Genomic DNA, 16,351 nt, shown 5'->3' on the forward strand with positions numbered 1-16,351 from the left:
TGGCCAGCTTTGGGGACCCAAGTGGGTGTGCCGAGAGGCTGACCCTAGCTGGAGTTGAGCCTCCCTACTCCTTCTCTCTGGGAACAGCTGTCCAGCTCTGATGAGCTTTGCTGGAGGTTTTGCTCAGGCAACTTGAAAAGGCAGACTCACTGTGCTGTTTTCTGTTGGAAAATCATTTACTGATCTCTGCCGCCTCGTGAGCTGCACAAAGCCAATTCAGAGCTTTTTCAGTGGGCTTCTGATGGGGCCTTCCAAGTTTTTACAGGTGCTTTTAGACAGGTTGTCTATATGAGGGGGCTCCTCCCGTCCCCCTGCTGCTAGGCTACAGATGTTGTCAGGAAAACTGGGGCAGTTTGGGGAGTAAAGTTTAAGTGTTGGGAAACCTCTTATTTAAATCACTTTAACTCTTTGGGAAGGTCATGAATTTTAGCCACCCTCTTCCGCCCCCCGACCCGCTGGCCTAGAGTGGCCTTAAGACCAGGAATGCTACATTTAGATTTCCATCGAAGATAATGACTCTTTCCATAGTCCTGTTTCCTTCTTGTCCTCTGTCTCTTTAAATGCAACTTTCCTCCAGGGGGCGCCTGAGTGGCTCAGTCGGTTAAGCGTCAGATTTGGACTTCAGCTCAGGTCATGATCTCATGGTTCGTTTAGTAGGTTCGAGCCCCGCGTTGGGCTCTTTGCTGACAGCTCAGAGCCTGGAGCCTGCTTCAGGTTCTGTGTTTCCCTCTCTCTCTGACCCCTCCCCTGCTAGCTCTTTCTCTCTCTCTCTCTTTTAAAAATAAAAAATAAACATTAGATTTTTAATAAATAAATAAATAAATGCAACTGTCCTCCAAAGCAGAATTGTTTTAGAGTCCCCCCTGGGACTTTTCTACCTGTCACTACACCTGTAATAGCAATGATGAGAAAAGCTCATCTACAATGTCAGACACTTTCCTAGAATTGATCTCATCACTCCTTCCAACCAGCCAGCTCTGAAAGGTAGACAAAGCAGCTATTAACACTCTTATAGCTGAGCTCAGAGAGGTGAAGTCTTGGCCATGTTATCCAGTCAAGACAAGGGTCTGCATTATCTGGTGCCTTCCTCAGATTCTTTTCTATGATGCCTGTCAACAAGCCTTGTTGTGACAATAGGACATTGTTTCCCAGCAGTGCCGGGTTTGTACCTCAAGCCCACCTTCTGAGAGAGCGCCTCCGGCTGATTCGTGGTGTTTCATTTCCAAATAAGTATACTGGATTAGAATTTACTTAGACCGATGTGAGTGAACACCTATCAAACCCCTGTGTGTGCATAGCTCGTGGCACTGAGTGCATAAAGTATCGAGACAGTGAAATGCTTGCCACCCTTGGGTGTGGATTCTAGATAGACCCGATTCAAACCACGGCTCTTCCTGGGATGTTGAACAAGGCACATAAACTTTCAAACCCTCAAGATGAAAGGAGATAATATGAAGGGACCAGCACCTGGAAAGTGTTGGATTAATGGTAACGATGCTTTGTGTAGATCCTCTCTTTAGTCTTTACAAAACCCCTTAGAAGGTAGCTGCTGACTAGTCTTCTCCCCATTTTATGGATTGGTAAACTGAAGTGATTGGCCAACGGTAGGACAACTGTGTTTTGCATGCAGGTCTGTCTGGCTCCGAACATGGCTGGTGCACTTAATCGCCGTCATGAGCTGCCTTTCGTGATTAAGACACAGAAATCCTGCAGCTGCTTGTTGTGGGCATGTGATAGCAGGGTGTGAGCTTTGATTAGGGATCAAAATTTGATAGGGATCTCTGTCATTTAGACTCAACCCTGCCACAAGCCAGTTGAGAATAAAGAGAGAAGAAAAGAAATATTTGCACATTTGCTTACTCTTATTTACCAAGTGCCTGCAGAGGCTTGCACAGTGATTAAAACACAGACTCACTGGAAAGAAGGCCTGAATTGAGTTCCTTTTGTCATTATGTGTTTTCTCAAGTAATAGACTCTGAAATCCCGACTATCACTTGAGGGAACGATTGGAAAATTTGACATTAAAAACCGGGACCTCTCACTAAGAAAGACTGAGAACCACAGCTCAGGGAGATTCCTTTTCGGTTGGACCATCTAGCCAGAGAGAGCTTACCTTTGGGGGAGTCACAGGTGCTTTTGAGAATCTGATGAAACAGAGCTGTTCTCTTCACATGCATAAGCCTAGTTGCACCCACCCACACACATACAACTTCACATACAATTTCAGTAGTTCACAGATAGCCCTCTATCACCCCGAACAGTCCATTTTCAGGCTAGAGGTTGGAGTGCAGAAACCTGGGGGTGAAACTGAGTCATCAACTACTTGTCTGGGGCTCAGCATCCTTCTCTATCAGTCTGGGAAGGAGCAAGGATGAAATGAGATGCTCCCACGGAGAGACTGATGCCCCTTTCTGCTCAATATGCACCAGCCCCGTACCTGGCCAGCCAGAGACAGGAAAACAACCAAATAACCAAGCAAACAGGTCACCACGAAGTGGAGGGAGTTTATTATTCCCAAATAAGCTACCGGTCCCTGAGGAAGAGCAATTTAACTGCACATTTTATAGGCTTTTTCATTAGGCTCAATAATATGCCCTTTGTGGTGCCCTAGAGTGAGTGTGGGGAGGACTGTTGCGGCGACTTGTAAATGTTAATGGCTCCTCAGACCAGCTTCCTTCCGGCTAATTGCTGCTGGGAATTTATGAGCCATCAGTCTCCCCACCCGCCTCTCCCTCTCAGAGCTGAAGCTTCTGACCTGGGATTCCAGCCCTTCTTGGTCCTGCTCATTTTCCACCAGGCCAGGGAGAATGTCCACCTGCCTCAATGCTGTTTCTTGATTTAGAGCTTTGTAGGGCTCATTTGCATGGGAAGGTTGGGAAAGGACCTTTACTCTGTGGGCTCTGAGGGCTTTAATGCCTTGCTATTCAAACTGTGGCCTTGACCTAGAATAGACCATGGGGACTTAGGAGAAATGCAGACTCTCAGGCTCCACTCCAGACTCCGAATCTGCGCTTTAACAAGCTCCCCGGGGGGTGATTCCTGCATTTGTGAAGGCTTGGGAGGCATCAAGGAGCATTGCTCTAATAATGGAATTCTCCCACATGCTCACATGGGCGCTTGGAGAACTTCAAATGCCCCACGGGGAGGATTTGACTCTAAAAATGATGCAGTAGGAATAATGAGCGCCAGCAAGTTTTCGCCATTAATGCTCCACAATCCACAAAGGGTTTGCGTGGATGCAGGGCCGACTCTCTAAGTGCCTTCTGCACAGTTCCATCTCTGCTAAAACCCATCCCACCTCCACCTTCCTGGATAACATCTGTTTTGAGAAGAGAACAGTTGTGGGGGTGAGTCCCGGCTCTGCCAGGCACCGATTCCATAACCTTAAGTGAGTTCCTTATCCCTCAAGTCTTTGATTCTCCTCTATAAGCCGGGAATGATTATGCTCTTGGGGCTATTGTTGCGGTGAAACGGGATTATGTGTGTGAGACACTTAGCTCAACACCTGGCCTCTGGTGAATCCTCCACAAATGGCAGTGCCTCGGTTTTGTTTCTCTTATTGCTGTTGTTCGTGTAAATTCCCACTCACCCCCGCTCGGCAAGGCCAAAAGCTGAGGCTGTCTTCTGACTGCCCAGCATGCGGTAGGTCTCTTAAAAAGCGTGGAATGAATGCTTGATCTTCACGACAGCCAGCAAGGTGAGCCAGGCAATATTTTCCCCATGATCGGACTTAATAATCTCAAGAACCCCGGGACATAGATTTCATTTCTCCCAGTTTGTAGATCATAGCTCAGAGGCTCTGGATTGGCAGCAAACTTGCTCATGGTCACATGGATACTAGTTACTGATCTAAGTCTACGTCTCCCCCGGCCTGATCCAACAGGCTTCACGGCACTGCTTCCTTTCAGGTTCATTGCATGTTAAATTTGTAGGGCATGGGGACGCTTTAACATGTGTCATGGGTGGGAAAGAGGAGGTTCTTTTTGTTTTCTTTGTTTACTGACCACCAAGCAGCAGCTAACAAAAAGAAAAGAGTTTCTTACCGTCTAGCCTAAGTCCAGCTTGCTGCCCCGCAAACTGATTCACCACCTCGCTCTTTTGGGTATGTCTGAATACCACCCATGCTATTTATTTTCCATTTTCCCGTTATCAACTCACTTTTTTCTTTACCTAGACAAATATGTTTTCAAATGAAACTATATCATTGCCATAAGTGGCAATCTAGCGTCACCTTCCAATAATAGAAAAATAAAGGTATAAATATATACAATGTAAGCAAAACGACGCCCTTTAATTCTAGGTGGACACTGTGGCCCGCAGAAGGCTCTGTGCCCCAGGCCCTTTTCTTCTTCCAAAGCGAGATTAACAAGTGATGGGTAGTGCCAGTATGTCCTTGACATCCAAGCTTTCTTTCCGACATAATCAGAAGGATTGGGAAACAAAGAGAAAAAAGCAATAAAAAGGCAATGCAAGTGTCACCACGTGATTCAATGCTGTTCAATGCCCTTAAGGAATCAATAAAATCCTTTCCAAAGCCTCCAGGAGTTCCATTCCCTGGGAAATAACTTTCTAGTACACATCATGCCATTAGAAGCTATTGTTAGGCAATAGCATCTATTGTTATCCAATAGCATCTAATGGCATTGAGACAGGCATGTTTTGGTTCCTCAACCAGTCTGTCTGGTGCACAGGTCACGGAACACGGATGCTGGAGCAAAAGGCCTGGGTTTACACCCCAGCTTGGACACTTACTAACCGCTGACCTCGGAGATGTTACTTTACCCCTTTTGCCTCAGTTTTCTCACGTGCGAAAAGAGAACAGTGCCCAGCACACGGTTCGTGCCATGGAAATAAATACTAGTGTTGCTGCAGCTGCTGTTTTGATATGCTCGGGCCGGAATCTGACAAGGAAGGCCTGGCCTACGATGAAGGTAAGAGCTCTTCACCTGCCGGAGGAGGACGGTCCAGATTTCTTTCCTCCCTTCTGCGTCCCCAGGCTAAACCATCTCTGCACTGCAGTCTCCTTCAAACGGATGAGCAGTGGAGCCGGCAGTGAAGGACTCCAAAGGACAGGGACACTTCCCTGGAGGGAGCTGGCATGCGCTTGGCTCCTGCTGTGTACCAGGCACTTTGGCATGCTCTTTTTACACCTGTAGTTGGTGCCTCCCTCCGCGTATTTCCTCTCCCCTGACTTCCATGAACTTCCCTTCTCGTAAGAAATTAGGCGAATCCATGTGCACATGACTTCCTGTGGCCAGCGAGATGTAGAAGTGACATGTGTCATGGTGGGCAGAAACTTTCAAAGCTAGTGGGTGAGTCACCACATTCCCCTCTTCCTGCTTCAATAACTATGAAAATAGGGGGTTCCCAAGGAAGTAGAACATGAGCAAGAGTGCCCAGCCAACACAGGATGGCAAGTGTGGCAGAGAGGAAAAGAAACTGTTGTCTTCAGCCGCTGAAATTTTAATACTCCAGTAAAGCCTGCCCTATCCAACTAAGACAAACTCCTACTTGTGGACACATACATGAATTCTTGCATCTGGCAAGAATTTGCCATTCTTGGAGTTGAAGCTAGAGCCTGGATCAGGGTTGCAGGTGAGGTGGGTGCCTAGTTCTTGTAACCACTCTCACTTTTTACCTCTGTCTCACTTCTTCTCTCCTGAGCAGTATCTTGTAAAGAAGAGGAGAAAACTTCCACTCAGGACCCTTCCTCAGCTGGCATATTCTTGCAGGAATTTGAGGAACTGTTTCCACTCTGGGTCTGTTTCTTGCTGAATCTCTGATTCTTGTAGAATCTCAGGGAAAGAAGGAACCCTATCAAGTCATTGTCTTAGGTCCTTGTTTCCTGGTGGAATCTCCTTTACCTCATCTCCTTATCTAGCCTTTGCCTGAATCATTCCAGAGACGGGAAACCTGCCAGCCTCATCATTAATGGACATAGATCTGGGCTATAGAAGTGACAGTTCCTATCTACTGGATTTAGGGCTTGACTTAGCGGAAGGGTCAATGATTTTGAAGATGTTTACTTTGTAGGGTGGCCATATCGTTTATCATCTTAACCACGACACGTTTAAGAACGAAAGTGGGTGCTAGTAGCAATTATACTAGAACAATAGGTTTAAAACAGAACTCTCTTGGGCAAACCAGGGGGTGTTGTTGCTTGGCTCCTATGAATCCATGGCCACCAACACATGGTAAAATAAATTCCATGGGTAGGACTGTGTCCCAGCTTGGTCACTAATCCTGACTTTTGGTCTATCCCCTCTCCAAAACTGTTGACAGCCAATCGATTGTCTCTGGATGATCTCCCATAATTTCCTTGCCTTCGCCTTGCCTTGCCTATGCCTTCGTCTTTGCCTTTGCCCATGCCTTGCCTTGCCTTGTCTTGCCTTTGTCTTTGCCTTGCCTTGCCTTCCCTTGCCTTGCCTTCCCTTGCCTTGCCTTGTCTTCTCTTTTTTTAATTTTTGAGAGATACAAGAGACAGAACAAGTGAAGGGGGGCAGAGAGAGGAAGAGAGAGAAAATTCCAAGCAGGCTCCGTGCGGTCAAGTACAGAGCCCTACACAGGACTTGAACCCATGAAACCGTGAGATCATGACCTGAGCAGAAGCCAAGAGTTCAACACTTAACTGACTGAGCCACTCAGGTGCCCCAAGAGAGAGAAAATCCCAAGCAGGCTCCGTGCGGTCAAGTACAGAGCCCTACACAGGACTTGAACCCATGAAACCGTTAGATCATGACCTGAGCAGAAACCAAGAGTTCAACACTTAACTGACTGAGCCACCCAGGTGCCCCAATCTCCCACTCTTTTAACCAACTCTCTTGTGAGAATGTTAGCCCTAAAGCCATTTCAGAGGCAAAGTATGTACATATGGCTATCATTTCAAGCAAATTTCCCCCATAGGTGCTTCCTATTCCTAACTACTATCTTGATCAAATGCATATTTAATGCCTTTTGATGGAGACACAGATGCAAACTGCTCAGCCCTTCCCGGAGCTTTTGTGCTGCCAGGTCCCAGTGCAGCTCTGTGACAGCCAGTGGAGTGCCCGAAGCTACATTCTTTCAGTGCCCTCACAAGACCTGGACTCTCAGGAAACTTACTCACAAGGTAATAGAAGGAGAGGCAGGGCTTATTAAGTTTCCTTCTGCTGGCTGTTTGATTGCAATTCTGCCCTGGGTACAGGCTCATTTGCATAGCTGATTTGTAGCTTTCATTTGAATATTACAGTTACTTCCCAAAAACCAATACCCTGGTCTCCCTTTGGATTTTTATTTTGACAATCCACTCAATACCACATGAAATCCAGTGAGGCCAGGAGTCTCTAATAGGAGGAGATTTACATTCCCCTTTCCACTGAGACAGAGGAATATGGAAAGTGAAGGATGGAAAATGAACAGACGGCTAAGTTTCAGAAATGCTTGATTTCTACTCCAGGGCAGTCTCACAATTACACTCAGTGCAGACACATTCAGCTTCAAGAATCTTTGATAATTGTGGCTTGTTTTTATATTACTGCTTCTCTAAGGGGCACTTTCCCTTCAAGTTGCCTCTTCCCTTTCCTTTGTTTGTGCTTTCCAAAATAGAGTTAAAATTTACTGAATGCATACTAGATGCCAAGCACTGAGCTACTTAATCAGATTGTAGCGTTGCAAAGGCAAGTTTGTCTTGGCCATCAAGAAGATTACGCTCTTGACACACAATACAGATTTCAAGAAAGATATTATACATTCCATTAATTAACTATGTAATCTAAGCATCGGCTTTTCCCATTCCTTCAGAGTGAGCAGCCCCTGTATGTAGTGAGTGTGGGTGTGTGTGTGTATCCTATGGTAAGCAAAGGGAGGTTTTGATCTTATATTACCTGTTCTATGTTGGGCACTTGGAAGTTCTTTTTTTTTTAATGTTTATTATTTATTTATTTATTTTTGAGAGAGAGAGAGAGCAGGGAGGGGCAGAGAGAGAGGGAGAGTCCCCCCCCTCCCCCTTGAATCCCAAGCAGGCTTCAGGCTCTGAGCTGTCAGTACAGAGCCCGACATGGGGCTCGAACCCATGAATGATGAAATAATGACCTGATCCGAAGTTGGATGCTTAACTCACTGAGCCACCTAAGTGCCCCTGAAGTTCTTTTTTAATAACAGGCATAGTGCCAGGTTTCTCCCAGGCCTGCTGTGGTTCAATGTAGAGTTCTTCTTTGGAGCTCTGGAACAAAGGCCTATCCATAAGAGGCTGTACCCTCCCAGTGTGTAGCAGGGACCAAAATATCCTTCTGCTTGGTTGTGGAGTCTTTTCAATTTTCCTATTTAGGTTGATGAAGATTTTAGATAATAAAAAATACGGTATGATGCATATTTAGATGGCTTATAGAATCAATATTCTCACCAAGAATGGTGGGAAAAGTTGGATAAAATTTGCAAATATACTTGAAAGCCCTGGGGAGAGCCTAAGTTTATCAGAATTTGAGGGACTCAGATGCAAGAATGTGAATCTGATATAGTTAACCCCTTGAGGTATTTGCCATTTTGCTTTTAAGCTGGAGAGACAGACAGAGACAGAGAGAGAGACAGAGAAATAGAGCAGAATGTAGCTGAAAAGCTAAATGGCCTAACACTACAAATGAGATTAAAAAAAAAAATGTTGAAGTTCAATACCTTGAAGGATGAAGGATCCTGGAAAACACCCAAGGACTTCAGGTAAGACCCTTTAAGAACTACAAAATAAAAGTAAGTAGCATCAGATCAAAGCTAGGCAAGCCTTGTGATGTGTAAAGTTGAGCCTGAAAGGAGGGAATCTCCTCATTGGAATAAGGTGTTATGGCCCTACTCTAGCTACCTGCCAACAGCTAAAGTCCAAAGCACCTACAAGACTAAAATCTGGGGACGATGTGCTTCCTCCAGAACTCTAAGAGGTCTACCAGATGCTGTGCTTCTCTGGAGTAGGGGATGCAAGACACAGTCATTTGTCTTTTACTTTGGAAGAATATTCTAGTGTAGCCCTGACCACGAAACCCCTAGAAACCTTTCTGTAGCAGGAGATCCCTGAAATACAGAATTTCTCTCCCATCAACCTTAGCAATGTGTGGTACTAAGGTCTCTAGCATTGGTGGCACTTCTTGTTTGTACTGCTCAATCAATGCGATGACATTAGTGTGATGGATCAAGGTGACATTCGGTAGGTAATCCACAAGGTCTAGATCTCATTGGACTATGTAATTATAGAGGGAAAGACAGCTAATACAGGCCTAGGGCAAAACCATAAGTGAATGGCATTGTCTTTGCTTCCTGTGCAGGAAATAAGAACTTCCTTTAAGCTACCAAATAGATCCTTTAGCTCTTACACTCCGACACTGGCTCTTACACTCAGCCTTTAGCTGTTTGTTGATCATCTTTAGTTTCTCTTTATCCTTCTGCAGAGCATCAGTACAACTTACCAGTGTCCAAACACCTCTGCTACCCTTGTAGGCATCGGTTTTACCATATCTTCAAAAAGCCTGAATGATCAATCTGGCAGGGACATTTCCCTCCATCAAGATGTTTTCTCAGGTTGCTTCAGTGAATCTTTAGCTAAGGGGCCACCACCCTGTGCCAGACTATTCGTGTCTTATGTCTCAGGATGAGATCCTTGTTACCAGCTAGGCAGTGAATGTGTGAATCCTCAGGCTTTTTCAGACCACTTCCAATACCCTGGTCTGTTCAGGTCTTCTGAGAAGCAGATACGAAGATGTGATCAGATGTGAAGGAAATTTGTGGGAAGGAACAGCTATGAGGGATAGAGAGGGAAGGGGAAATGAAGGGCAGGAAAAGCCTTTGGAGCTGATATCTAAGAAAGGAGAGGGAAGAAATGAGGACTTAGGCAAAAAGAGTACAGACCATGCACTTCTGAGGAATTTTTGGTGAGATCAGTGAGGAATCCCTGAGCAAAGTTGCCCATTAGAAAAGCCCTTGCCCAAGGTCACTCAGCCAGTCATTTTGGAATTGAGTTTCCAACCTATAGTCTCCAATGTCCATGCTTTTTCCATCCTACAATAGGTGCTATAGGTTCTCATCTGCTAGTTAGAATTGGCAGTCCCTTGACAGCTGGGGCTTCTCTCTGTGTTTTCCACAAGGACTGGACTCAGAGTTGTAGCTTTTCTCAAGTTCACTACTGTTCATCAAATCTTGGATCTGGAGAGTTACCAGGCTCTCAGCCACTTATTCAGTTCTCTTGGCTTCCTGCAGACAGGAGATTCTAGAAAATTTGGACAGAGAAGTTTACAAAACATGAAAGGATGGCTTAGCCCCAAGTGAGTGGTTAAGGGTCTCGTTGACTCCGAGGCAAGGAAATAATATGAAAGTTGAGTTTTACACCCTGTATCTGGAGACACACACATACTTTGCTGTATGCATCTTTACCCATTCTTAAAATGTTTTTCTTTATTTTTATTTATTTTTGAAGGAAAGAGAGACAGAGCATGAGAGGAGAGGGACAGAGAGAGAGGGAGACATAGAATCCAAAGCAGGCTCCAGGCTCTGAGCTGTCAGCACAGAGCCCGACCTGGGGCTTGAACCCATAAATCACGAGATCATGACCTGAGCTGAAGTCGGAGGCTTAACCGACTGAGCCACCCAGGCGCCCCTACCCATTCTTTATTCAATGAAGTTAGGCTCTGGCCACATTCTGAGTGAGGGTGGGCGGTGTATAGGTTCTAAACCTCTAGTATCCCTGTAGGATGGCAACAATATCTTCAAAGTCACAAAATGGTTGCGGATGTGGAAATTGAGGTTGGAAATCAGACAGGTTAAGTAATATGCCAAATTCACCCAGCTACTACATGGTGGTTCTCAAACCTAGGACAAATGGAATAATCATCAATAAAACGAGCCCTTGGCCTTGAGTGTCCTAAGCTAATCTCCCTCACATTCACCACATATTTTGTGGAAAGTAGTCTTGTAGAGAGGAAAGAACTTAAGCTTTGGAGTTAGGCAGGCTTGGGTTGTAAATGACTGTCAATTTCCAAACGCGTGTCCTCAAGCAAGTTAAGTTCCCAGTTCTGAATTCCCTAATTTGTAAAACAGAGTTAATTATACCTAATTGATAAGATCAATAAGATACTTAAATTTGTGCATGCAAAAGCAGCTGGTATCGGTGAGCGCATAGTAGAAGCTTAACAAATATCCATTCCCATCTTTGGGAGATATTGTGGTCATGGACAGAGCCACCTCCTTTGTCTCCCAGGGCAGCCAGCAGCTGATCAACAGAAGCCTTCCCTGACCCCATTGAGAAACTGAGGCCTCACTGTGCAGTGAGTGTTGGAAGGCAGTTGTACCAGTAGTAATTAATTTCCTCGGTCCTGGATTTCCTGTTAATTATTCTGGAAACATACATTCTGTCAACAAGGCTGCTTTAAAAATTGTAGCCATTTTTCATCCTTAATAAAGTCTCTCTCCTGTCTCCTCCCTTCTGTTTCACAATGGAAAACATCTTAATCCTAAGCATTTAAAGAATATGGGGGAAAGAGAAAGTATACAGCTCCTTTCTCCACTCTTCTGAAGAGAAACTGACCTCTCCTTCATCTGCTGGGTGCAGGGACTTCCCATTCTCTGCCTCCCTGAATATTTACACCGAGGCTTCATGTCAGTGACTGTGAGATTGTGATTCCCACTTCAGACATGAGGAAACTAATGCTAAGAAAGGTTACCTACTTTGGCTAAGATCACACGGTAGATGTTGTCAGAGTTGATATTTGAGCCCAATCTGTCTGAAATGAAAATCCCTGCATGTGTTAGATGTGTTAGATATGTGCCATTTCAGACTAAAATCACACACACACATGCACACACACACACACACACACACACACACACACACACACACCACACTCCGTATCATACCACTCATGTACATGGATGCAAACTTAGTTTCCTGCCTGCTATTTCTCGTGTGTTATAGAGAGAAGAAAGTGCCTCCCTTCTTGTCAGCTTCTGTTCTCCATACTTAAAACCATTATTTCCCACTGATCCCAGTAAATGCTGAACAAATAGTAGTTGTGAAGTAAGCTTCTTTCTTTATTGAAAAGGGAGGTGTTGTATTAAATACAGTCTAACGGGTTCTCCTCTGGTCAGTTGGCTAGCTCAAAAAGAGTGATAATGTTGTTTCAGGATGATTAGAAGAATCAAAAGCTCTTTGTGTGTGGGGCCCATGTCATTTACTTTCTCTGGCTCTACATAGAGCTGAGTCCTTATGAATTAACGAAATAAAGACAATAAATCAGGGATCATCCTGGTGCCAAGAAAGTTCTTTGTAGAAGATCACGTCATCTTGGGGATTCATCTCAGCAGTGCCATTGATTTGCTACGTGACTCGGGAAAGTCACTTGTCTCCACTGGGTCCACATTTTCTCATCTCTAGAACCAGAGGTTGAGCAGGATAATCTTCTAGTTCTCTTAGTCTCTGTGTTTGTGATATTCAGCCAGGTTCTGGGGATTAGGATGCCTTTCAGCCCCATCTCTGTAGTTGAGGACAGGCTGCTGCACTAGTATTCATCTCTCTCACCAGGCATCCCTGTTAGAGGGCAAAACATCTTTTCTTTCTACCTTTTTGGATAGAGCAGATTTTAAAGTTTGCGGATATCTTTCCTCATTTATTCTAATTGCAAACAAGTAGGTAGGTTCTTCTATACAAACAAGATGAAGTGCACACATTTCAAAGCATCTTCCCCAAAGATAACAGTGTATAGTAATTTCTCTAAATATTCCAGGATCCCATTTCTACAGCCAAGTAACCCTTCCTTCAAAGAACCCCACTGGGCAAGGTTGAGTCAATATGATTTCCATCAGAGCAAAGTCTGTCTTTAGGTTCAGCAGTAGAAGAAAAAGATGTTGAGAGGCAACCTTTACTTTTCCCTTGGTTTTAGTTGTGAAGGTGAAGGAAGGTATTGCTGTTGATGCCTTGAGGCCATCTTTGCCGACAGCTGGGAATCATCTCCCTGACCAATGAAATTAGTAGGAATGTATGCAAATGTCTCTTAAATACATCTGTTTAAAGTGTCTTTGGATCAGACTTGGAGCCGAAGTCTGAAAAAGAGTGCAATATATCAAAACGCCTCCTCTTTCTGAGGGGGAAAATAAGTAATGGTTCCCAATATACATTGTGAAGGTTGTTCTCTAAATGGTAATGAGGCATCACTAGGTAAATGTTGGCTGGAAATACTGGAAAACAAAATACTTCCATGCAGTCCAACCCAAGGGCGTGGGTGACTTCAGGGAAGAGAGGCAAATCTGAAGGCAGGGGTACCAAATGCACCCAGTCAGGATAAAGTGTTGGGGAAGAAATTCAAGATTTAATTAGATCTGGTGAGCCTCGAACCAGGCAGAGGTTAAGAATAGGCCCTGCCTGTCTCTCTGGTTCTCTGTTTCCTCCTAGCTTTCCCCCCGCCATCAACACCACCACTTAATTAAAGTCGGCCTCTCCAACAGAACTGGCTTGAGCTAAGCCTCTTCACCAATGAAAGGTCTTCCTTTCTTGCCAGGTCTTTCTTCTCTCCTCTCCCAGAACTATATTCTGGGATTTCTGTCAACAATGTCAAGGCCTACATCTAGGGAGTGGGCTCAAGCCAGCTAAGACCCCTGGTCGTGAGGGTCTCCGCATTCAAGTTTAGTAAGATCCTTCTCATCCATGGGGAGCTGTGTAGGTTGGAGAGCAAATTGTTTTCCAAGCCTATTCAAAGTGCTTCCTTGGGAAAATGTCCTCTTTCTGCCAGAGTTGGGGCTCACGACTGTGACCTCCTATTTAGTGATATGTTCTGGAAAAGTGTTTGGGTTCTGAGATTTCCTACCAAGTTGCTGAGAGAGAAATGTGCTTGGTTGTTGGGAGGTTGAGAATTGCATTTAAAATTTCATTTGTGATTTTTTTAAAGTTTATTTTGAGAGAGACAGAGAGCATGAGTGGGGGAGGGGCAGAGAGGGAAAGAGAGAATCCCAAGCAAGCTCCACACTGTCAGTGCAGAGCCTGTTGTGGGGATCAAACTCACAAACCCTGAGATCATGACCTGAGCTGAAATCAAAAGTTGGATGCTTAACCGATTGAGCCACCCAGGCGCCCTTCATTTGTGATTTTTAACTTGGAACAGCGTTACCTGGGAAGCTTGTTTAAAATGAGTAGTCTAAGGTCCCAACCCCATAGATTCTGATGCAGTGGGTTTGGAAAGGGTCCTGGGTCTCTGCCTATTTAACAGTCATCCTCCTGCTTCATTCTGGTGCAGGGTCACAGGGCCCTTGGGGAGGAGTCTGGCAGGAGGGGGGCTGGGGGAGGCTGTGGACTGGCAGCTCTCAGGGCAGTTGAAAACTCTGTTGCTGACTTGGATCCCACCATGAGCAGAAAAGAGGCCAGTAGAATTTCCACACATATAGTTTCGGGGAAGTGACACTGGCCATTTTTCATTTGGTGGCCAGTTTTTGGTGCGTTTGGATTTCCTTGTTTGGGCCTTCCTTTTCTCTTCTCCAGAAGGATTCCTTCTTGCTAGGGGCACCATCATTGGGAATTGGGCCACACCACCTTCTCATTACCTTCTCACCTCTACCAAGGGATGGATCCTGCTGCTTCCCAGAGAGGACAAAATGCTGAGGGGTGAAGCAACTCCACGCTGAGCTGGCTTCTTCCATGGAAGCTACAGCCTAGGCAGTAAGTTGGCCACTTTGTTGGAGAAGGGTGTTGGGAGGTAAGATGCCAAGGATCCTGGTGGCAGTTCACAATCCTGCACTGACAAGGACAGACTGGGCAGGGAGAGGGGGTGGCAAGGAACGGTGGGAGGAGGGAAGACCTGAAAGTGAAGCAGGAGCAAGAGTCCCTACATCCTAATCTCCTTTCAACTTCTGACGAGCTGTGGGACGGGTACCAGCCTTTGTTCTCAGGGCTTCCCTTCACTCCTGTGAGTCAGAGAACCCACTGTTGGTGAACTCTCGGACTGGAGTTATTTTTTTCCAACACTTGTCTTCTCTGACGCAATGCTTTTTCTTGTGGTTTGTTTCCCCCTATTGCACATTCTCCCCTCCAGCTTTGTTTCCCATTTCCTGAACTAGTGAGTTCTCTTAAGAAAGTAACTTCTTAAAAGTTGTGTGTTCTTCCACAGTCTATTATCCGCTCAGTTATTCATGACTTCATCTCTTTACAAAAACCAAGAGAAGTGATCACACTATGAGGACTTGACTGTAGGAAAGCGAGTAGAACATTCCTCCGAGGCACTGCCTCCGTGGCGTGGGACATGCTTCCAATATGTTTTCTACCAAATCTGTTCCTGCTGCCCCAGCTGGTTCTTTACCTCTGCCCCTGGGTTACTTTTCATTTGTACTTCCCTCTCTGCTTCCGATGGCTCCAGTGCTCTCCTGCTTCATTTAGATCTTAGCTCAAACGTTTCCTCTTTAGAAAGGTTTTCCTTGCCTCTGCATCTGACACAACTCTCTCATTGTTCTAGATTCCCCCACCCCTCCTTATGTTTCCTTCAGGGCACTTTAACCAGTGATTCTTAAAATCAGCTGCAAATTGGAATCACTTGGGGCGTTGGTCAATCATGTGGATCCCCAAGTTCCAATCCATGGTATTTAATTTGTCTGTGGTGGAGGATATGTTTTTTGTTTTTGTTTTTGTTTTTTAAAGAAGCCCTCCAGGTAATTCTTACGTGGAACCAGGATTGCAAACTTCAGCCTAAGCATTATTATATGTTTGCTGTTTGTCTCAACTACTCAAAAATATAGTAGATTGAAAAAAAAAAAAAAGGGAGAGGGCAACAAATTTCTTCCCAAACTGTATACACGCAATTTGAAGTATTCCCATCAAGAGATGGGCTGGGCTGACCTTGTGATTGGCTTTGGCCAATAGAATGTTGTAGACATGACACAGTAGGACATCTGAGGCGAGCCTAACTGGAGGAAGAAAGGCTTTGTGGAGCAGACATAAGGTGTCCCAGTGGAGGTACTCTAGACCAAACAGCTGATAGCTAATACCACCTGTCAGCTGTGAGTCAGGCCATCTTAGACCATGCGGCCCCAGAAGAAGCACCACATGACTGCAGTTACATGAGTGACTCCAGGCGAGACAAAAAGGACAGCTGAGCTGAACCCAAATTGCTAGTCTACAGAACTGAGAACAAATGGTTACTGCTCTAAGCCAGCCAGTTTTGGTATCACTTGTTATGGAACCATAGATAATGCAGAATGTAAGCTTCCTGAGGGCGGAGACTATGGGTTTTTTTGGTTGTTGTTTGTTTCTTTTCTTATTTAAATTGTTTCATGTTTGTTTATTTATTTTTGAGAGAGACACACACAGAGCATGGCGGGGGTGGGGGGTGGGGGGGTGGGGGGGGTGGGAGGGGGGTGGGGG

This window comes from Herpailurus yagouaroundi, unplaced genomic scaffold, assembly GCF_014898765.1.
Source record: "Herpailurus yagouaroundi ecotype Mexico unplaced genomic scaffold, PumYag 163, whole genome shotgun sequence".
In the NCBI taxonomy this organism is placed as follows: domain Eukaryota; kingdom Metazoa; phylum Chordata; class Mammalia; order Carnivora; family Felidae; genus Herpailurus; species Herpailurus yagouaroundi.